A 24,497-nucleotide genomic window follows, 5' to 3' on the forward strand; every position below is an offset into this window, starting at 1 on the left:
TTTTATCATTTGATTTTGTATATGTGGAGTCACCAGTGGGTTACATTGGTAAAGTTTCTTTCTAAGTGGCACTGGGAACTCATCATGTCAGAGAAATAACGCTTTAAGTGGTGGGGAGGACCCAATTTATTCTACAAAGTCCTATTATACAGATGAATTAAGTAGAAAAGTTTTTGACGAAATGGATATATATATGTGTATATATATATATATATATATATATATATATATATATTTGAAATGGATATATTTTAATAGTGAAATTAGTAAGAAACAATGTTCTTTTGCTTGGCTGTTACTTGAGAGAAGTAGGTTTAATTAGGAAGTGCATGAGGATATATGTGTAGATAATTTTGGCAGAAATTTGGAGATGTAGTTTTTGATTCTGTCACTGGCTTGAATAAATGAGAAGAACATTTGTTTACTTGTTTCCTGTTTCTTTTTTGTGAAGAATGGGTGGGCAAGAGGTTTAATATTTCAAACATATTTAATTGTCCTTTTCTTAATCTGGTGTATTGGTAGAGGCCCCCTTTTATTCATCAGGTAATGTTTTGGGTTCACCAGTACAATAAATGACAGGAGAAGGAAGAACACAAGAAGAGATCTTCCAAGGAGAATAGAAAATGATTGGAATTATTAAGAGATCAAAAATGCAAGAAAGAGACTGTGTGGCGGAAGTAAGAGTAGTGAGTAGTGAAATAGTGAGAGGCCAAAGGCTCAGCCTCTGTACACTAGTCTTTCGAGGGCAAAGAAGGTGATAAAGAAGAGAACCTACAGGAAGTGACTGCCAGGAACAGTCTAGGTGAGATCTTTAGGGAAGTGTGGTCAGCAGGCCCGAGAACAAGAGGGAAACTATATTCGTTGGGACAAGATAACCCGTCCCAATGGGTTATCTTATTGATTTGGCTATAAACTCACTGGGGAAGAAGAGAGATATTTTTTTGTTTTGGTTTGTGGCTTGACAGGTATTATCCTGAATGTCAGCTTCTCTTAATGTGGGGGAAAAGTTTCAGAAGTCTTTTGTATGTTACACTAGTGGCTGAGAACTCCATTGCCCCAAAGCTGGAGGTTAAAGGAACAGGGCGGGGAGGGGTCTAACTTCAGGAAGAATTAAATTTCCTGAAACTGGGAGGTTGTGGAGTGGGGTAGGTCTTTTGCTATGTTCCCAGGGAATTGTGCCAAGGTCCTGGGACCTCTAATGAGGGGGTTATGTGGATGCTGGGCCTGGATACTCGTGTTGGTGGCACTGGGAGCTGTGATACATGTTCTAGAAGCATGTTTGGCAGAAACTAATGGGTGCTACAGAGATTCAGCCTTCCTCCTTTCAAGAGCGCTGTGTAGATTCAGACAATAAGGACCGTAAAGGTGACCCCAGTGACCTGACTGCTAGAGTTTCCCTCCAATGTCCCTAGGTTGCCATGGCAGACTTCTTGTAAGAATTCAAGTGAGGGGAAAACCACTGTCCACAATGACTGAGATGTGATTTCTTGGAACCCTTGATGTGTGGGGATTGAGCTACATTTAATGTAAATTAAAATAACAACAAAAAATATATGTTGTGCTGTTGGTGTGTCATCACATGCTTGTTTTTGTAATTTTACTACACATGGGGCAGTCCATAAAAATATATAAAATTGTTTTGAATGTTTTAGATTTTATATAAATGGTATCATACATATAGTTAAGAGGAGTGGAATGAGGCAGTAGAGCTGTATGTGTACTGTGTTATTTATTTTTTAAAAGATCTGAAACAAATGTAGTAAAATGTTAACATTTGTTAAATCTGGATGGTGGATATACAGGTGTCTGGTAAGTTTTATTCCTGTATTTTTCTGTATGTTTGAAATATTTAGGTTTGTGTTGTTTTTTTTTAATAAAAAAACTCACAAAGACAAAAGGCAGCATGATATTTCTGGACTCCAAGTGTCATGAAATGTTTAATACTGATTTTACTTTAAATGTTTGCAAATTGCTTTGTTGCAATTCTTGAGATATTTTAACAGCTTGTGTTGAAGCCTTGCCTATTTGATGGTATACTGACATTGCAAACTGAATGTCCCAAATAGAACTCTTGAACTTTTACCTCCACATCTGGTTTCTACTTTGTCATTTTAGTAAAAGTTACAACTGTTCATTCGTTTACTCCATCCAAAAACCTAGCAAGTATCCGGGATCCTTCTTTTTTCTTAACTTCCCTTATTCAAGTCATTGATTCTGTCTCCAAATAATATAAATGAGATCCAGACTTTTATCTCCAGCTCTGCTGTCACTGCCTTATTTTGGGCCAACTTCTTTCTCCTGGAATACCTCAACAGCCTGTGAACTGATTTCTCTGACATGACTCTTCTCATACCAATTCCTTCTCTAGATAGCAGAGCAGCAGAAGTGATTTTCTTAAAAAGAAAATTGAAATTAAATCATTTTACCCTGCCTAAAAGCTTACAATAATTGCCCCAAATACAAACCTTTAACCACAGCCTACTGAAAGATCTGACTCTTGTCCTTATCTCCAACCTCATATTCTGCCTTCTTCCCCAGCCCTAATTAATGCACCAGCCATTATTAGTTAACAGGAACACACCAAGCTCCTTCCCACCATTGGGATCTTTCCATTTGTTCTTCCCTTTACCTATAACCAGTCTTTGCACATCCAGATAATTCTTTCTTTAGGTCTCAGCTTACGTCCCTTATTGACCACTGTACTTCAAGTAGATTTCCCCTCTTGCATTCTTTATTAACCTTTATTTTTGTTTCTTACATAGAACTTTCTGTAACTTCAAATTATTTTACAAGTTTGATTGATTGACACTTGTCATTAGTTTTTGTCTGTCCAGGATCTAAATTCCCTTCAAATATTCGAGAAATTTCACACCTTATGAATCTAAACTTATTGCCAATATAGAAGTTAAAAATGGCCAATACTTTGTTAAAGTCTTTTGCACCTTGGAAACATAACCATTCAGATCACTTGACCTAGACTCTGACTTAGATGGTAATGAATGATGAAGCAGGAACTGCTCAGGATATTATTAGTGAGAGTGGCAACAGCAGTGGTTAAAACCACTTTCAGAAATGGCAGGAACCATGGTTCTAATGGAACTGGTTCTAGTTTCAGAGTGGTGGGCAGTGGAAGCTTGGGTGTGTCTGTCTAACAATGCAACCTGTGATTTTGTCACTAAATCTGTGGCATTATTTGGGGCCTTGTTCCTCACCGTATAGCCCCCAAACCTGTTTTCCCAGTATTCTTTGTAAGTTATGAATTACCCAAAACACTCTTTTTACTTAAATTAACTCTAGTTAGTTTTTGTTTGCTTGTCAATATTGGGTCTAAGGTGAAGCCACGCCCATACTTGAACATCTCTGAGAGTGAAGGAGTCTTAAATTGTGTGCTCTAGGTGCCCCACATGCCTCACTCTAGTCCCAGCACTGTGCTTGCAATGGTAAGAAGTTAAATTCAACTTTCCTTAAGGCCTGGAGTTTCTGCAAATTAGTGATGAAGAGCCATCTCATAAAGCTAAGTGATGGAATATTTCTGCAGGACTTGCTAAGAGTGAGAAGAATGTTCTTTCAGAATTAACCCATTACTCTCTTTCTGTATAAGAGGAGGCAATGAATAAATTGGAATTTGGAGAGGCTGGTTAGGAGAATCTCTTTTCAAGGAATTGTCAATGTGCTATATTTCTCCTTCTCCCCATCAATTGGAGAGGGGAGAGACAATCTTCCCTCTCATCTCAAAGTGTACGGAGCTTCAAGAGAATGTCTCACAGTCCTCTGCGTCTCCTGTAAAGACTGAAAGACACATTTTGGGTCCAGGGCAGAGTAAACTAAGCAGCAGTGGAAATGACTAGAATTTACTGAGTTGGATAGGACAATTGATAAGGGAGTATCCCATTGAGAGAGTTAGGCCTTACAAATGGGAGTTGGCCTACATACTCTGCCCAAAAGAACAATGTAGAAGAGCTAAGTAGTCCAAACAGAAACCAGAGACTGGTGGAGAGGGCCATATTTGACCAGCTAATGGGGACTTGACTTTCTCAAGGGAGATGCAGATCACAGGAAATGGGCGGTCTCTAAAAATCTACATAGGTGCCTTAGGAGGAAAAGAATCAACAGTTGGCATCTACCACATCCAGAGGCTATTTCTATGAGATTCCTACTATCACAGTAGGGTAAAACATTTTCTGTACTCAACCCTTCAATAATATTTTTTCCCTCAACATTGGGCCTTGCCCCAAGAGGCTTGAAATATAAGAGAATGCACAGCTTCCATGCTACCACAACGGTCCAAGAAACGATCACCTCTCACCTAGATGTTTGCAGTAGTCTCCTCATTGTTCATCCACTCTAATCACAATCCCTAAGTGATCTGGATAAGCCCCATACAAGATCATGTCATTCCCCTGCTCAAAGCCTTCCAGTGGTCCACAGTGATCTGCAAGGCCCCACATTATCTTGGTCCCTCTCTACTCTCCCCCTCCCACTACTCTAACCAAACTGTCCTCCTTGCTGTTTTTCAAATAAGCCAGGACATGTCCTACTTCAGAGCTTTTGCATTTATTTATCTTCAACCTAGAAACTCTTCCTCCATTTACCCATTCCTTTACCTTCATTTCTACTTAAATGTCACCTTCTTTAGATACCCTCACCTAAATAGCACCTCCTTTATTGTTCCTGTCCCTTTTCCACTATATTCTTTATTCTAGAACTTATCACTATCATATTATATATTTAATTGATTTATCTACTAGAATGTCTACTAGAATATAAGCTCCATGAAAGTATGAAAATTTGTCTTATTTTGTTTATGGCCATATCTCCAGCATCTAGAACAGTGTCTAATAGAATAAGTGCTCAATAACTATTTGTTCAAAGAATGAGTCAGTAATAGGTGGAAGTAGAAATATATCCAGAGAGATAAACAGATGGTCATACTCCTATCCCTCACAGACACATAGCACCTGAAGTCTTCCAAACCCAAGGAAGGAATCACTGAATATGTGGTGAGAATTTAAACTAAATGGAACTTGGAATTCTGATATTACACAAGACAGAGACTATTTATTACCTGACAATAATCAGAAAAGTTATGGGAAAACCCAAGATATCATGCTGCAGAAATGGAAGTAGAATATATAGGAGGCTATTTATAAGTGCAGTGTATCAGGTAGTTCAATTTTCTGTCTCTGGGCACAAAAAAATTGCACTTCCCCTCCTTATTTTGGCATTAAGCGTGGCCGTATGACTTTCTTTGACAATGAAATATGGGTAGAAGTGAAAAGTGTCATTTCCAGACAGAAACTTTAAAAGCTAGTGCATAGTTTGCCATATTCTCTTTCTATTGCTATGATGGTCATAAAAACATGTGTTGAGATAATGCCTCAGTTAGGGTCATTAGTTAGGGTCACTGAGTGACCCCCAAGTAGAAAAATCCTACTGCCAACTTACAATGGACACGTAGTAGGAGTAAGAAATAAACCTCTGCTGTGATAAGCCTCTATGATTTTGAGGTTGTTTGGAAGGGCTGGATATTTGGTAAACTATGGTAGTCATTCATTTTGGTCATCAAATATTTCTAGCTTCCTGCCGTCCAGGCATGTGGTAGATTTGAATTTCCTGCCATCAACTTGTTATGATTAAGTTGGTCTGTATGACTAATTCTGGTCTATGACTTGTGAGCAGAAGTGACATGGGAGCATTCAAATGTCGAATGAACCTCCAGAAATCTCATTCCCTCTGCAAATGGGCATAGAAGTTCACTTATGCAACTGAGAGTCTCTGGATTTTAGAGACCCAATAGAGATCTTTGAAATATAGTAATTATTTGTAAAACATGTCTTTACTAAATAAGAATGCTAACTCTAGTTTGATTTTCCTTTCTTCTTTCCTCCCTGCTTTCTCCTTTGTAGTAGTTTTTGTGACTGAACCCTCAAAAGTAATTTCGTCCTAAATCATTATTCTTAGCCAGTTCAGTAATCCCATTCCCCTTGAGAATGATTGGCTTACAAATAGCATGTGACCAAAATCTGCCAATGAAACATGACTAAAATCTTATGGAGAACTCTGTGAAAAGTTTCATTCCCCAAAAAGGAAAACACAAGAACAATTTTTTGCTTTATTTTAATGTCATTGAATCTAGTGTGATGCCTAAGATTACTGCACCTATTTTCCTACTGGCCCAAGGATAAAGCCAATACAAAGAAGAACTGAGCCAAGAAAATTGCTAAAGAGCAGATACAGAGCTCATCTTACTTCGGGACTTTTATTATGAGAGTTAATGAATACCCCTATCAGTTTGAGTGAGAGTTTACTGCTGGCTGTAGTGTAAGATATCCTATCTGAAACACCTTTATTCATTTATTTCTCCCTTTCTCTGCTCCAAAAATTAGATTTTCATCCAAACATAAAAATAAGTTAGTAAGGATATAAGCTATATAGTCAGTAGACCCATTCAAAAAAGTGTCTTACTAACAAGCCCAAAGAGAGTACAAAGAAGGAAATAAAAAAGATCAGAGCAGAAAACATGAAATAGAAGCAAAAAAATAAATAAATACAAAAGATCAATGAAACCAAAAGCTGTTTTTTTTGAAAAGATAAACAAAATCAACAAACCCTTAGCCAGAATCACCAAGAAAAAGAGTGAGAAGACCCAAATTAATAAAATCAGAAATGAAAGAGGAAAAGTAACAACAGATACCACAAAAATACAGAAAATTTTAAGAAAATACTATGAGCAACTATATGCCAACAAATTAGACAATATGGAAGAAATGGATAAATTTCTAGAAGCATACAATCTTCCAAGACTGAATCAAGAAGAAACAGAAACTCTGAACAGATCAATTACTACCAAAGAAATTGAATCAGTAATAAACAAGCTCCCAACAAGCAAAAAGTCCTGGACCAGGTGGCTTCACAGGTAAATTTTATAAAACATTCAAAAGAGAATTAACACCTATTCTCCTTAAACTATTCCAAAAAATCCAGAAAGAGGGAAGGCTGCCAAACACATTTTACAAGGCCACTATTATTCTGACTCCGAAACCAGACAAAGACATTATAAAAAAAGAAAACTACAGGCCAATATCCCCAATGAAACATAGATGCAAAAATCTTCAACAAAATGCTAGAAAACTGGATTCAGCAACACATTAAAAAAATCATACACCACAATCAAGTAGGAGTCATTCCTGGTATGCAAGGTTTGTTCAATATCTGCAAATCAATTAATGTGATACACCACATTAACAAAATGACCATATCAATAGATGCAGAGAAAGCATTTGACAAAATCCAGCAGCGATTTATGATAAATCTCTTAGCAGAGTGGGAATAGAAGGATCATATCTCAACATAATAAAGGCCATATATGATAAACCCACAGCTAACATCTTATTCAATGGGGAAAGGCTAAAACCTTTCCCCTTAAGATCAGGAACAAGACAAGTTTGCCCATTTTCACCACTTTTATTTAACGTAGTTCTAGAAGTTCTAGCCACAGCAATCAGACAAGAAAAAGAAATAAAAGGCATCCAAATTGGAAAGGAGGAAGCAAAATTTTCTTTATATGCAGATAACATACTGTATATAGAGAACCCCAAGGATTCCATAAAAAACTATTAGAACTGATAAATGAATTTAGTAAACTAGCAGGATACAAAATTAATATTCAGAAATCAGTTGCATTTGTATACACCAATAATAAACAGTCAGAAGAAGAAATCAAGAGATCATTCCATTTACAATTGCTTCAAAAACAATAAAATACTTAGGAATTAATTTAACCAAACAAGTAAAAGACCTGTACTCAGAAAATTATAAGACACTGAGGAGAGAAATCAGAGAAGATACAAATAAATGGAAATACATACTGTTCATGGATAGGAAGAATTAATACAGTTAAAATGTTAATACTATTTAAGGCAATGTATAGATTCAACGAAATCTTATCAAACTACCAATGACATTTTATTCAGAAATAGAACATACAATCCTAAAATTTGTATGGAACCATAAAAGACCTTGAATAGCCAGGGCAATCTTGATAAATAAGAACAAAGTGGGAGATATCATGCTAACTAATATCAAATCATACTACAAGGCTATAGTAATAAAAACAGTATGGTACTGGCATAAAAACAGACACATAAATCAATGGAACAGAATAGAAAGCCCAGAAATTAATCTATTCATATATGGTCACTTAATCTATGACAATGAAAGCAAGAATTTACATTGGAGTAAACACAGCCTATTTAATAAATGGTGCTGGGAAAACTGGACTGACACACGCAAAAAAATGAAACTGGACCACCGCCATACACGAGAACAAATTCCAAATGGATTAAAGATTTAAGTGTAAGACGTGAAACCATAAAACTCCTAGGAGAAAATACAGGGTGCAAATTCACAGACATTACCCCGAGTAATATTTTTACTGAAATAGCCCCTCAGGCAAGGGAAGTAAAAGAAAAAATAAACATATGGGATCACATCAAACTTAAAAGATTTTTCACAGTAAAGAAAACCATCAATAAAACAAAAAGGCAGACTACTGAATGGGAGAAGATATTTGTCAATGATACATCTGATAAAGGGTTAATATCCAAAATTTATAAAACACTCATTCAGCTGAACACCAAAAAAAACAAGCAACCCAATTAAAACATGGACAGCGGACATGAAGAGACGTTTCTCTAAAGAGGACATACAGATGGCCAACAGACATGATAAACTGCTCAACCTCACTAATCATTAGAGAAATGCAAATCAAACCGCATGAGATACCACCTCACTGCAGTCTGAATGACCTAATCAGTAAATCAACAAATAACAAGTGCTGGCAAGGTTGTGGAGAAAAGGGGACCCTGGTGCACTGTTGGTGGGATTGCAGATTGGCGCAGCCACTATGGAAATCAGTATAAAGTTATCTCAAAAAACCGGAACTGGAACTACCTTATGACCCAGCAATTCCACTCTTAAGTATCTAACCAGAGAAATCCAAAACGCTAATTCAAAAAAATGTATGCACTCCTATGTTTATTGCAGCGCTATTTACAACAGCCAATACTTGGAAACAACTGAAATGCCCACTGGTAGACGACTGGATTAAAATTTATACAATGGAGTATTACTCGGTATAAAGAAGAATGAAATCTTACCATTTGCAATGATATGGATGGACCTAGAGAACATTATGCTAAGTGAAATAAGTCAGTTGGAGAAAGACAAATACCATATAACCTCACTTATATGTAGAATCTAAAATACTGAATAAATGAGCAAAGTAAACAGAAATAGTCTCAGAGATATAGAGGAAAAACTGATGGTTATTAGTTGGGAGGGGGGTGGGGATGAAATAGAAGGGGAAGGGATTAGACATCATAAAGTGGTAACTACAATATTGCCTCAGGGATATGAAAGACAGTTTGGGGAATGTAATCAGTAATGCAGTAAAGATTTTGTAGGGTGTCAGATGGGCACATGTTTTATGAAGGAGACCACTTAATGGATGGTGTAGATGCCTGATGACAGCATTGTACATCTGAAGCTGAAGCTGAAGCTGTAGCTGAATAATATTGTATGTATATAAATTTTATAAATATAATATATATAAATATATAATATAATGTAATATAATATAAATATAATATATATAATTATATATAAATTATATATATATAAATTATATACATATAATTTATAATATAATATAAATATAATATATAAATATATATAAATATATAAATTTTAATATATATATTAAATTTTAGTTGACATACATACATATATATAGTCACGGGATATGGAGTACAGCATAGGGAATAGAATCAATGCAATTGTAATAGATATGTATGACGGGCAATAGATTGGGGGAGGGGGCGTTACCACTTTTTGAGGGGTGAAATGTTTAACTATTGCATTATTTTGTACACCTGAAACCAAAAAAAACCCTGAAAAATAAGAAAAGTGTCTTGCTAAGACCACACGAAGAAGATCACTGATTTGGGAGAATGGATGAAGAGAAATGGAGCCAGAAATAACCAATAGGTCTGAAAAACAGCAGTATTTTGTAAGAAACAGAATAGAAAGAATAAATTAAGCAAACCAGAGGTTGATAAAGAGGATAATTCAAGATTATATCTGTGAATGCTAGTTCCCTATTGGAATGTTTTGTTATGTAAAGCCCTACATATTTTCAGCCAATAGAGCTTTGAGAATTTAAAGGACTCAACAAGATTATACAGAAATGACAAAGCCCTCCATCCTTTTCCATCCAGAATATACTTTTATAAGTTATCTGATATAAAGTTTATTTCAGAATTATCACAACAAATTTCTGCTTTCAAGGCTTTTGCGTCATGTTATAGCAGAATATGTGTTTAATAGTCTTACATTTGGAATTTTGTGATATGTGTTAGTTCTAGCAGTTACTTAAAGTTTTCTAAATTAGTTAATGTAGTAAACGTGCATTGAAAATCCACTATATTCAATGCATTGAGGTTGGTGTTATGTGTGTAAGATGGGTATCTATAGTAGGGCTTTAAGGAGCAAACAGTCAAATCAGGTGAGTCCATGATGAGACCGAATAATTCCAATAACTTTAAACACCCAGGAGAATGGAATGAGTGTGAAATAAGAGTTCTTAAAATGTGGTTTAGGAGACTTTTGAATGATCATTTCATTCCAATGAGGTGAATCAAGAAAGGCTTGATAGAGGAAGGGACACACCTTAGTTGAGTCTTGAATAAACAGATAGACCTTCAAAAGAGAAATACATTGACTAGTGTAAGATCATGCATAGAATAAGGAAATTTCCAGGAAAACAAGAAATCCAGTTAGACTGGATAGAGTTATAGAGTTATACATGAAGAAGTCTACCGGGAGCTAAATTTGGACACGTGCATTGGCAACTAACAGTACTTAAACATCATGCAAAGAGACTAGTCTTTATTTTCTAGGCTATCCAAAGAAATTGCTTTCAATCAAGTGAATGAGGTCAGGTCTGCAAAAGTTAATCCAGGCAGCAGTGTTGGGAATATAGAATCAGAGATGGGAGGAAAGAGAGATAGGAGGCAGGAAGGTCTCTTAAGGGACTACATTGATGCTGCAGATGATAATAAAGAGTATTTGAAAAAGGACAGTATCAGTAGAGATGGGATAAAAAGAAAAAGGTTTAGATGCTATTGAGGTAGAATCAACAGGTTTGGGTGGTGGGAGGCCTGTGACTGAGATCTGGCCAATGGAATGTAGGTAAAAGTGAGATAAACTATGGAAACACCTGGTCCTTCAAACATCCCAGGTGACTTTCCAGTCCTCTCTCCTTTCTGAAACAGCCTTGGAAAGTGTATCTTATGGTATAGCCATGCCATGGAGGAAGCCCAGATACTTTTGACACAAGAAGCTGAGGAAAGCCCTGAGATTTTTTGTTCTATTTGTTATGGCAACATAGCCTAGCCCAAACTAACTTATACATTTGTTTTTGGAGAAGTCCATGAATTTGTTTCCTGATGTGATGAGTTGGTGGTAACTACCAGGCAGTTGGAAACCCAAGTTTGGAGATCAAGAGCATGTTAAGAATAGAGTTGCCACTTTCTTATTTATACACGTAAAAAAATTCCTTATGCAGTGATTCGTGTACAGAATTCAAAGGGTCTAAGAATCTTTATTTTTTCACATTGAACCAAAAATTTGCAGTAAAAATTAGCTTCAAAATTTGGATTACTTCATTATTTAACTAAATAAATGTTCCCACCACTGGACTCAAGACCAAAACTTGAGAAGGAAAAACTTACTCCATCCTTCCACAGTACCCTGGGGCTGTAGGAACCAAGAGCAAGAGAAATCTATTTGTGTAATGTGGAGGTCACCAAGGAGAGCTAAAAGCTTCTAATACCTCTCCATCAGAAGAGATTAAATTGGCATCTGAACAGAACTTTATATCATCAGGCAAACCTCTTGTTTTAGGGATAAAAGCCCATTTAATCAGGTATGTGTTCAGTCTTCTGACTAAGAGTAAAGAGCTTTTGAAAAAGAGATTAAAAGGAGAAGTATAGATTCTTGGAAGCATTTATTTAGTTTTTACACAAAGCTGATCTCTTTACCTCTCCCCTAGTAGGAGCAAGCTTATACAATCAGGTCATAGGATCGAGGGCTTTCTTAGGAACCATAATAATCACAAAAACCAACATTTGTCATGACCCCAAGCTCTGGCCTTATACTTATTCTCTTATTTAATTCTCATAATAGTTCTCTGGATTAGATTATAATAGTCCCATTTTGCAGAGGAAGATAGAGGGTTAGTGATTTGCTGAAGGTCACAGTATGTAGGATACTCTAGAATTCAAACCAAGATATTCTGATTTCAGAATTCAAGTTTTTTATTACTGTACTCTATCGATTTGAGAACTTTTTTTTTAAATTTAAGATATCTGAATTGATTGTATGCTGGATTTTCACTGGAAGTGTTTTTATTTCTTTGTGGTACATAAAATAATAGTACACCTTACGATTGATTGGTCTTAGATTCCATAAATATAACACAATGCTAATCGGCCTCTCCTGACTGTTCAGGCATGTGTAATTATGCGCAAGAGCAGGGGCTGACTTAGTAAAAAGCTATATATTAAGGAAGAGGCTTTCCAACTTTCTCACAGAGCAGAATGCATTATGCAAACAAAATCTGACATAGAACTCCGATATGTAAAGCAGAGAAAAGTGGTATTTTATTAGTATAACTGTACTTTATGTTCAAATATATAACATGTATCTATTATATGGGTTATCAGTGAGACTACTAGTTAGCACACAAGAGAGATCCAGTAGGTTGAATTCCATTTGCAGGTGCAGATTTTTTTAAATTAGTATTTTAAAATTAGTATTTGATGATATAAATAGAGCCATTATATTCAAATCAAAATAGAGGAAATCAGGACATACCTTTGTGGCTCCATAGCTTTAAAACCATTCTTAAAGGATAGTTTAAATAACCACATGACAATTGTCTTCATAAGGACAAAAGACCACGCCAGTTTTTTTTTTTTTTTTGACTAGACATTATTACATTGAAAGTTATTTGGAATGAATTAACAATCCATGCATTAGCATTATAAAAATCATAGAGCTTGAGGGAGGCAGAAGAAATACCTTCTTCCAGTTCTCTGATTTCATCATCACTCCTAACATCACCAGGCATTTTTAGCAGTATAACAGTACTTCCTGGGACCAGATTTCCAAATGTGAGTCCCAACTTCATACCTTACTAACTACATGAGTTTGGACAAGTGTTTTAACGTTTCCTAGCTTTGGATTTTGTCTGTAAGTAGAAATCAAAATACCCATAATCATTTTGCAATATTGTTTTAAGAAGGACATGAGATACTATGAATAAATCACTACCCATAACGTCTGTAGTACACAATTAATAAATTTTAATTTTTACAGTTATTATAATGGCCCTACAAAGAGAAAATTATCATGCTAGTGGTTGGGAACAGAAAGATACTCAAGTGATGGTTTCGGTTATCTAAGAGGTCTCATCTATTTGAGAAGATTCGAACTACACATGAAAGATAAATAGCAATAAAAGTCAACACAAAATAAGAGCCAAATGAATAACAAAGACAAGGGTGCTAAAAATCACATAAGAGCATTTTGTTTTCAAATTGTATTCATTAAACAAGTTTCTAGACTCCATGACGATATAAATATGTATGATAGAAGTTGTAATCTGGGAATCTGCGGGATATATCTGGACCACTGATATGCTGATATTGGCCTGCAATGTTTAGAAAGGTTTTGAGCCAACTCCTAAAGATCAAGATATTTCATATACAAATTTGGATTTCCATAGACCTGTGGCTCCCCCCAAGTCTACACACTTCACATCTTTCTGGCAGAACTGCGGGGAGAATTCCAGCCTGAGCATAGGAATCGAAGCAAAACTTAATTCAAACAACCGCACCCTAATCCAACAGCCATCTCAGGGGGCAGTGACTTAGCTCTAGCCTTCCTCTGAAATGTACCACTTACGAAGAATACACCTCCAAAGGAAAGAGGAGACTCGACTGTCCCTCAGTGGCTTGTGCTGAGATTCTTCAGAGGCTGGGGAGGAAACTTCCCGAGGAACACCTTCCCCTTGCTCAGAGCCATTTTGGTAGGTGATAGGAACCAGCCACTGTTGGTGGGAGGTCCAGAGCTGATTAACACAACTAAGCATAAGATCAGAATATTGTAATAAAAAAATGTGAATGAAGTTTAGATTTAACTTTTGAGGGAGCAGAATAAACTACCACCCCACCATATGTGTGTGACTTCTTCATTTCTGACTGCAATTTCCATTTTTTAAATAGGAATTTTCAACCTTCTGTGCTTGTCTATGTCTGCTCGGAACAGTTTGAGACCTTGTTACTGTTTTAAAATGTATGCATGTTAAGATGACTCTCCAACCCAAGGAAAAAAATAAAATTCAAAAAGTTTTGTTTAAAAATAAAATCTGGATTTCCAGGATTTTTTCTTTTTCTTTTAAGCAAGAGATCTTACACATTGGCCATCAAAATCTGCATGTTAACAATTACTTGGGACCAAGCAGTGGCGGCCACTCTTAGGAAAGTGACTGGGCTCTCTGATTGGCCAGAGACCTCACCACTCCCTATCGTTTTCCAGTGCTCTGGTTAATTACATATCTCTCATTAGTACTGCCCTGTGCTTTTGTTTTTTTCTACCTCTTCTTTGTGGAAGTAAAGAGTATTACTACATGTTTACCATGCAAATGTCTCTTATAACTGGTATGCTTTACTTGTTTACCATCTCTGTCGGTCTTCTGGAGGCATATGAATCTCTATCCTGAATGACTTCCAGAGTTAGATTCAAAATGACATTTGAAGAATGCTTACGTTGGGAGAAAATGTGCAAGGAAAGTAATTGATATAGGAGCACAAAAACAAATGCTACAGGGATCAAAATAGGGGGTTGGTATTATCTGTAAGACTTCATAGGGGAGGTGGGTCTTAAAGAAGAGTTCTTGGACAGGAAGATGATGTTCTAAGCCATACAAAATAAACAGTTGTCTAGAGACCCTTGACATATTGTATTCTGTCCCCACGTGTAATCACATCACTCCCTTTTAATAGCTTTCAATAGCTTCCCATCGTCTTCAAGATAAAATCCAGTCTTTAAGCCTAATTGACATAGGAAGCGCTTTACCATGTGGCGCCTGACTACCTCCTAGGTTTGATCTGGGCAGCACAATTCTCCTACTTTAGCCCAGGTGAGCTCACCATACTCAACAGTTTGCTGTTCCCTTAAAGTACCAGTCAAATATTTTGAACATACTGTTTGTTCAGATTTACTCCTTGCCCCACCCCACCCCACCTTCGCCTCTTCTGAGAAACCTCTGAAGCTGTCTTCCTCCGAGGCTGTGTTTGGGCTCCTTCTCTGGGTTCACTTAGCACACTGAGAACCACATCTTCACATTTATGTGTCTTGAGTTGTCATAGTCTCTTCACTTATTTGTCTTCCACAATGGACTCGTAACTCTTTGACCAAAGGAGACAGAGTTCAGCTCTGTGGGGAAAACATAAAAGGGCTTATCACCCCTGAGGGATTTGTTTTATGAGCTAGTAGAGCTTTGTAGGAATGTTCTTTCTTGGGCAACTAAGCTGACAGGCAGAGCTTCCCTGTCCTTCAGGGATTTAAGCTGGCTCTTCATGAATTCTGAAAGTCCAAAGCCCTCTCCATGAGTTTTGCAAATTCTTGACGTGCTTGTTTAATTATTTTATTGAAAGTTTGAGTGAACAAAGGAGAGGTCACCACACAGATGAATATTCTGTCCACATCTAATTCTCTATAATGATCATCTTCTTCCTCAAGTACTTGTCAGGATACGTCTCTAAGCAAGTATCATTCCTTTTCTCAGAGCAAAAAGAGGGCCAGCTCTTGATACAATGACATTTGACATCATAAACTCATATTGACCCGAAGTCTCTCTCTTTGTATATTTCTGTGCATTTTCTGTAGTTCTACTGTATGGAATGATCCCAAATGAGTCAATCTTCTATAAGAATGATTTTCAAATCTTTTCAGATCATCCTGATCTTTTTATAGGTCAAACATCTTCATTGTCTTTATCTAGGATTGGGAGCTCTGAGGAGTAATTCTGTTTTTCAATGAGAAAAATATTCACAGATTTTCATAGTCATATTTTTGGAGAGTTTTTATGTACAAATCATATCTCAAGGTTACACTAAATTAATCCTGGGAAATCTAGGTGGTTTTTTTTTTGTTTGTTTGTTTTCTTGACTTCAGATGAACAAAAACTTTGGGGACAAGTAAAATGAATTATTTCACCTGACTTACTTACACAAAGTAAAAAACAGGTCACAGCCTTTTTATTTAAGCTGATCAACTTAATTATAACTCTTTGGATGCAAGCATTTGCAATGTTTTCTGTGGTTTGGGTGTAATTTCCTGCCAGAGGGTGATGTGAAGGCGGAGGGGAGAACAGGGGCTGCTGAGTTTTGGCATCACATTCTTCAGTCCAGCTGCTCTCTGTTAAGTGTCAATGACCTTACTCAATAGCACCCAGACAGTCAAGGTCCCTATAATGAGAAAACCAAATTACAGGTATGTAATTTTCACAGTTTTCTGCCAGGATCTCCAAGCTGGTGACAAATTGATATACTACTGTCTGTATGGAAGGCTGGCTTTCAGAAAACAGGCCACTCTCAGTTGAAATACTATACCTGAAGGATTGCGCAATTTCAAACCTCTGAGATATAAAAAACATCCTTCACCTAAGTCTCCTGTAGAATGTTGAACTGTGGAGCATATTTGTTTACATTTGGAAAGCACTGCCAGAAAAACAATGTGTGAGAAAAATCTTCAAGCACTAGGGACTAGAAGATCATGGAAAAGCAACTAACAATGGGAAGATAACAGGTCTTTGGATAAAGCCTCAAATTGTGAATTTTGTTATCCATTCCCCTGCCTAACTTTTAAGTGTTGACAGTTAGGCAATAACTCCCTTATGACTACATAATTTCTTAAAGCAAAAATTAAAAATGGTAATTATAATAGTAATAGAAATAACTGACATTTATTAAGGGTTCCCTATGTGTCAAGTTCGGTTCTAAACATTTCCCAAGCATTCATTCATCTGATCCTCACAATCAGTTCATAAAATAAGGAGTATTATTATCCCCATTTTGCAGGTGTGAATAGTAAGGCACAGAGAGGGTATAATTTGTCTGAGGTTGTAAAACCAGGGAATGGCAGGACAAGTAGTCAACCCAGGCAAACTGCACAGCTCTTGTGCTCAGTTCCAAACTGGATCTTTGTAAAGCACAGTGTCTTTTCCCATAGGAGCAAAGACATCATTGCATGGTATATTCCTGCCCAAGAGCTTAGCCTTGAATAAAAATAAATGATAAAATCAATGGATAAAAATTAAAGATATAACTAAATGGATCTCCTCTCAGTAGAAATAGTAAACAGTAAAGCTGACATATTAGTCAGCAGTTCCTAATAGCTAGACTGCAGAAATGGGCCATAACTCGGGAGTTATTCGTTGAGTCTGAGTTCAAGTACGAGAAACTATAGTTCTAACATTTTTCCAAGTGATTCTAATGCAGATAGATACATATTAGGAGATCACTGATCTAAGTTTTATTTTCACATACTTATTGAGTATCTGCTATTTTCTGGTTAAAATGAAGTTTTAAAAAATCAGCCATGACTTCAAGGTGCTCAAAAATCTAGGTTTGTATGGAGTGAGGAGTGCTAGGCAAGTAAACAACTATAATACAGTACAACAAAAATCTCTGATAGAATGAAGGGGGTGATAACAATTCCAAGAAAATTAAAGGGGCAAAAGAATCAGAAAATGCTTTGCTGAGGAAGTGAACTTCAGGCTGAGTTATGTGAAAAGATGAGGATGAATTTACTCAGGCAAGAGAGGTTGGAGGAAGAAAGGCAGAGAGGACCTTTCCTGGACACAAGGGCATATATTCATTCAACAACAACAAGAAGAAAAACAGCAAAAACTATTTATTGCACATTTGCCATGTGTTAGGTATCATTTAATGTGATGGACAAAGAAAGTGCACAAAAGAATATAGAGGTGAGAGTATGTGACCTGTTCAAGGAACTGAGAGCCATCAATTTTGTTTAGATGGGCCACAAGGTAAAAGGGTGGGAGAGGTCAGGGTGTGTTTCCCAAGAAGCAGACTCTAAGATGGAGATTAGTGAGCAGGTTGTTCATTAGGGAATGCCTCTGAGATCAAAACATGTGGAAAACAAGGGGAGGAAAGTAAGATTGTGCAGAGGCAGAAACTGAGCTGCGATGAAGTCTCTACTACGGCCTTAGCCAACTGCAAGGAACTCTAGATTGGAAGCAGCCAGAAACTTAAAAGTCATTATGTTTAGGACAGAAGATGGAATCTTTTTAAAAATGGCAACCAGTTCATTTGTAAGTGAACAAAATGATGGGCGGGATTCCTATCCGTTGCCATAATGAGAAGACTGGGAAAAGATTTAGAATTCTGTTTCAGATGCTTGTGATTCTCTGATTATTTCACCACACTTCTTGAGAAGATTCCCCTCTCCTACCCTTTAACCCCTTCTAATTAATAACCCAAGGTCATACACTGAGAGAGATGGAGCTCCATCTTCTGCAACCCTACCATGTTGCTTATGAGCTGAAAGCAGAGCCACACAGAGTCCTCTTACTCCCATGTCAAAAAATAGAGCATTTGTCCTATGGTTGTGAAGTCAACCAAAGTGCCATTTTGTTTCTGTTATAGTAACAGTCTGATGCTTAGAATTACATAGAATAATAAGAATTACCCCAAATGAGTTTTCTGTTCATAACAAAATATTGATTTTATTGCTGATATTAATAAAAATGCTATAGAACGTTGCTTGCAAAAGCACTGTTATCCTAATGGGTTCATTATGCCTTTAATATATAGTCTTAACAGCCAGGTGGCAAAAAAATTAGTTCCATTTTGCAGAGGGATAGATGGAGGCAAAGCAAGGTTGAGTGTGTCACTTGGCCTAATTTCTTCTGGTTGCAGGATGGCCTTCCTCCTCTGGACCCTTGCAGTTAGTTCTTCCTTGTAGTCATGGATGGTGTTCATGTGTGTGTCCGTGCGTCATTCTGCACCATTAGATGGTAAATCATTTGAGAGCAAGAGCATCGTGCCTCGGGCACTTCTACATTCAATATATTTCCCGCAGTTCTTGCACGTCTCCAGTGCTCATTTGGCAAGCTGACAGGGTGGAGGAAATGAGTGAATTTTTACAAAATACCATTTGAATTCAGCAGTAGAGGTAGGTATATGCCTGGTTGTCTGCCTCCCAGATGAGTACTGAAATCCTTGTGACTCAAAAGTGTGGTCTATGGGCCAGCAGCAATGCAAAGACTAGGGCCCACCCAAGACCTACTAAGTGAGAAGCTACATTTTCACAAGATACCCGGGTAATCTCATGCACATTAACACTTGAGAAGCATACCTCTAGACTATACGTCTTCAGTTTCGGAAGCACCAAGTGTTTCCCAAGGAGAAATATATACCCACTGGCCTTCTTTCTCTTTGGCTAACCTTCGTGGTTCAACCATAACCCAATGGCAAGAGACCAGGTACATACATAATAGCACTTAAGGAAACTGATGTGAAACAAATTAGTTGTGGAAATCAATATTTCATTAAAACAAGACCAGTAATAATATTAAGCATAATACTGAAAGATAACACTTATCGAGACGCTATATGGCAGGTAGTGTTTTACATATTTTTTTATATTTATCTCATTTGATATATGCCTGGTACTTTTCTAAATATATGTACATCTATTATATATGTATATGTACATATAAAATAACATTTATTTTAATTTTTCCCTTGATTCTCATTTAGTATTAAATGGGAATTTCTACACACACAGCCATATGAGTTAAGTGTTACTGTTGTTCAACTTCATGGATAAGAGATGAGAACAGTGGTGTGCTAGAACCCACGGCTAGAACATGGAGAGGCCTGAACTTACACCCAGGCAGTATGGCTCCTGAGCCCATGCCCTTGGTCACCAGCTGAAACAAATTTAGAATGATCTTGGTCTATACATACATTTTTTTCTCTGTTTCTGACGTCAACAATGAAACAGCTTTGGCAAGATAGACCTCATACATAGAAGAAGAGGAGGGAAGAACAAATTGGGAGATGCCAAGGGTCCACACTACATGGATTTTTGGCACCATATCTTTGATTCAATCTAGGCCTGGAGGTTCAGACTCCAGCACCAACTTCAAAAGACTTGAGCAACATCTTATTTCCTTACATTCCTCTCCTAGCTTAAAAATTCCGTTTCATTGTCTTGTGTTTCTCCCTCCCCCTTGACCCTTCATGCTTATGTATCTATATAAAACTAATAAAAACTTGAACAGGAAATATAAAATCACCATGAAACCAAACCAAACCTGCAGCAAGACCTCAGAGGGCCCTGTGCAATCAGAGCTGTGTGAAACTATTTGCTGGGAGCTGTAAACCTAATAGCTCACTCTGTGCGAGGCACAGCTGCAAGGCTCTGGGGACAGATATGCCCCTTGTTGGAAAACAGAAGGGCTTGTAAAATTATTTTCACAAACATTTTTCTTTAATATTTTCCCAGCTTCCTCAGGCACTCCTTCCCCTCTGCCCCACTTAGCTAAATAACAGGAGTCTGGGAGGAGCAACGACGAAGGAATGATTTTTCTCCTCATTTATTGTTATTGATGAATAGCAAATTATTCTAATAATATTTTCTATTTAATTTTTGAATAAATCCCTTAAAAGGATTTTTAAAAATTATTTATTTAGAGATTTTCTTTCTTTTTCATTTACTTTGTGAGGTGTGTGTTTTGGGAGTGGGTCAGCCTAAGTTTGTGGCCTTAATTTTGCCACAGGAATATTCTCTTGCTTCCAGTAACATTGCCCTTATCCAAGGCAGTCTTGCTATTTCTTTGTACCACAAGACCCTCTCCTCACCTCTCTCAGACATGCTGTATCCCAAGTCTTTTTTCTTGCCCACACTCATAAAAGCCCGTTTTGCACTGAACCTACATTCCTGCACAATTCTCTGTGTTTCTGGATACTGGGATTATCCTTTAGTGTGCGTTGCTAAGCCTGTTGTCCTGTGAAAAGGAGATTGGATGCTTCTTCCATTTGGCTTGTATTCCCATTCCCAGAGGAGCTGAAGCTTTGGAATCAGCCATATACAGGTTCGAATCTTGCGTCAGGGATTATTACATAAATAAAATAGCTTTGAATGAATTGTTCCATCTTTCTCACTCTCAATATCCTCAATTATAAAATGTATTTAATAGTCTATACCATTTTAATAAGTATTTACCACGTGGTCAGTCTCCGTTCACATATTAAGTCATTTAGTTCTCACATAACCCTATGGATGAAGATAGAAGAGGGCAAAATCATGCCTAAGGTCGTAGACGTATATATGGTATGTAAAAACCTGGAATTCCCTCATGGATGTTATGACTCAGGAGTCCTTGCTTCTAACCATTCAGTGATGAAACCTTCCAAACTAAAGGGTTATTGTGAAGAGCAAAAAAAAGATGGATGCTAATTCACAGCAGGCCAGTACCTGACTCTGAGACAGTGTGTAGTAAATGTTATTTTTCGTCCATGTACATGCCCGGATCTCTAATCACTGTTTTTTTCTGTCTCTGATTCACTCCAACATTGAGACTTACTTACTGAATGTTGTCACCTCTGTAAAAAGCTTAGTTGGTTATCCTGTTAGGTTATGTTACCCCAAGTTCGTAACCTTCAAAGTTCACGTTAAATATCACACATGAGTATGTGGTCTGTATGCATATGTGTGGATCTTGTCTGAGACAAGATTAAAACTGACAAGGGTTTTATCTTCAAAAGACAGAGACGGGACCGGCACAAAGAGATGAAGTAGGCGGTGGAGACAGGCACTCTCAATCTACGTTCACTGTTCACTCTAACTCTCCTAAGCACTTCCCCCTCCAGCTCCTGATCCACAGAACCTCCTCATAGACCCAGAGTGAGACAGAAAGGAAGAGGAAATAGAGATAACAAGTCAATTAAAATGACCATCTGAGAATGCTCAGGTTCACTAAAAATGTAGCCAGTAGCCAGATAGATTAAGGTCTTCAGAATAGCGTTCTACTTTACAGGCAGCAACTGGAGTCCTGTATATTTAGAGTGGTGGTCCTCAAAGGGGTTCTCAAGGATGCTGCCCTTGTTCCAGTAGCATCAATATCACCTAGGAACATGTCAGAACTACAAATTCTTGGGCCCATCCTAGATCTACTGAACCAGAACCTCTGGGGGAGGGGTCCAACAATCTGTTTTAAGAAGCCTTCCCGGTGATTCTGATTCGAGCTCAAGTTTGGTTATCGCTGGCTTGGGGGACTGAGGAGAAGGGTGCAGTTGTCAAACTACAGCTGCAAGCTAAATGCAGCCCACCACGTGTTTTTATAAATAAAGTTTTATTAGAACACAGTCACACCCTATTCTTTTCCTTATTGCTTTTGATTGTTTTTGTGCTATAATAACAACCATGAATTATTGCAACAGAGACTGTATGGCCCACAAAGCAAAAATATTTACTAATCTGCAGCCTTTTACAGAAAAAGTTTTCTGGCTCCTGGCTTAGAGAATTATAGGAACAGAGGCTTCCAAACAATCATTTGCAAGTGGCTCTGCCACATTTGTGCTTTGTGACTTTGGAAAATTTCCTTCTGATCTTTAGTTTTCTCCTCAAAATGAAGTAAGAATCCTCTAGCCACCTTGTAAGTTGTAATGATCCGCTAATCTATGTAAACACGTGAGTAGAATTCCTAACAATAATCACTGAATAAGTGGTAGTTATTATTATGAAAACAATACTAGATAAAACTTACTAGTTGCTTAGTTTACAATTTAGTCTGAACAAAAGGAGAAAAAAATAACTGATTTATCAGCTAAATTCATTGGTTTGGTGGGAACCAAAGAAGAAGTTTAGGCCTACAATCCTTCAACGGGAAATACAAGTATTTAAAATAATAACATATGCTTAGGTTTACACTTCAATTTTAAAATGTACTTGTATACTTAATATATTTAATTTTGAGGACCGCCAATTAACAAATATTCATTTTTAATGCTTCAGAATTTTAGTCTCAGTCAATGGTTTTATTTATTTTGTGTATAAATATGGAGAAAAATAATTTGGGAAAAGAGATCTTAATTGAAGCAAAATTTATATTTGACAAGTTTCCTTCTTCATTGTAGACGTTAGAGTTTGAACTTTACGTAAATAATCAAAACAACAACAAGAACTACTATTCATATCACAATGTTTATGGACAGGTGTTGCAATATATATGCATAAGATACATATATTTTATATTAACTGAAACGTGGGGTTAACATTATATAATGAATGTTTCATTTTCTCATGTCTACCCTTGAGGTTTAAAACAATAGCTTATTATTATTCATGATTCTGTGGCATGGCTGGGCTCAGTTGGGCAGTTCTCTCTTCCACATGGTATAGCTGAGGTCACTTATTTGGCTACGTTCACCTGGGAACTTTGCTGGGGCCTGAGACCTCCAAGAAAGGCTCTCCTCTTCCAGGACCTCTCTCTACATAGTCTCTTATTAATTCTTAGTCAGACACAACTTCTTTTGGCATGCCAATGGACTTCTATGATGGGATATTCCAAGAGGAGCAGACTCAACATGTAAACATTTATCAAAGATCTACTTGCATCAAACTTGTTAAGATCCCATTGGCCATAGCAAGTCACATATATGTTCAAGCATAGAGTCAACACACACAGAGCATAGATATATAAGGACATAAATACAAGGAGGCTTGCTCATTGGGGGCCACCAATGCACCAACCAAACACTATCCATAACTTCATGGCTATTCACTCTTATTTATTTCAATATGTGCTTGGAATTCATCATGGAAGACAAATTTTTTTCTGAATGTTTGTTTGAGAAACTAGGTTTCTCATAACTGAAGCACAAAAGAAGATCTATTTTTCATTATCCTATCTCCTCTTTTAGAAATTTTGAGCACAGAGTACTGGACAGCTGTTTTGGATTAGTTTACCATACTATACAAGGCAGCCAGAGTTTGCATTTTAGTCATATAGCTCACAAATTATGCCAGATTTTTCTGAGATGAATCAAAAGACAGGCTCTGGTAATGAGAAATCAAGGTGGCATTTGGCTGGTAATGTTGAAACAGCTAAAAAAAAAATACTTCCTACCCCAGCCACCTGGCAATAAACAGGATCATAACTACAATCAAATGTTAGAGTGACAGTGAATATTTAATCCATGGGCAAACCCCCTGATTCCTTATCAGTAGTGCTGAATATGTTAGGAGCTGTACACTTTTTTCCCCAAACCATACTAGATTTCATTAAGATTATATGTTGTTCAAAGTAATAAAAATAACAAGAAAATAGGAAAATA

The sequence above is a fragment of the Rhinolophus hipposideros genome, assembly GCF_964194185.1.
Source record: "Rhinolophus hipposideros genome assembly, chromosome: 14".
In the NCBI taxonomy this organism is placed as follows: Eukaryota; Metazoa; Chordata; class Mammalia; order Chiroptera; family Rhinolophidae; genus Rhinolophus; species Rhinolophus hipposideros.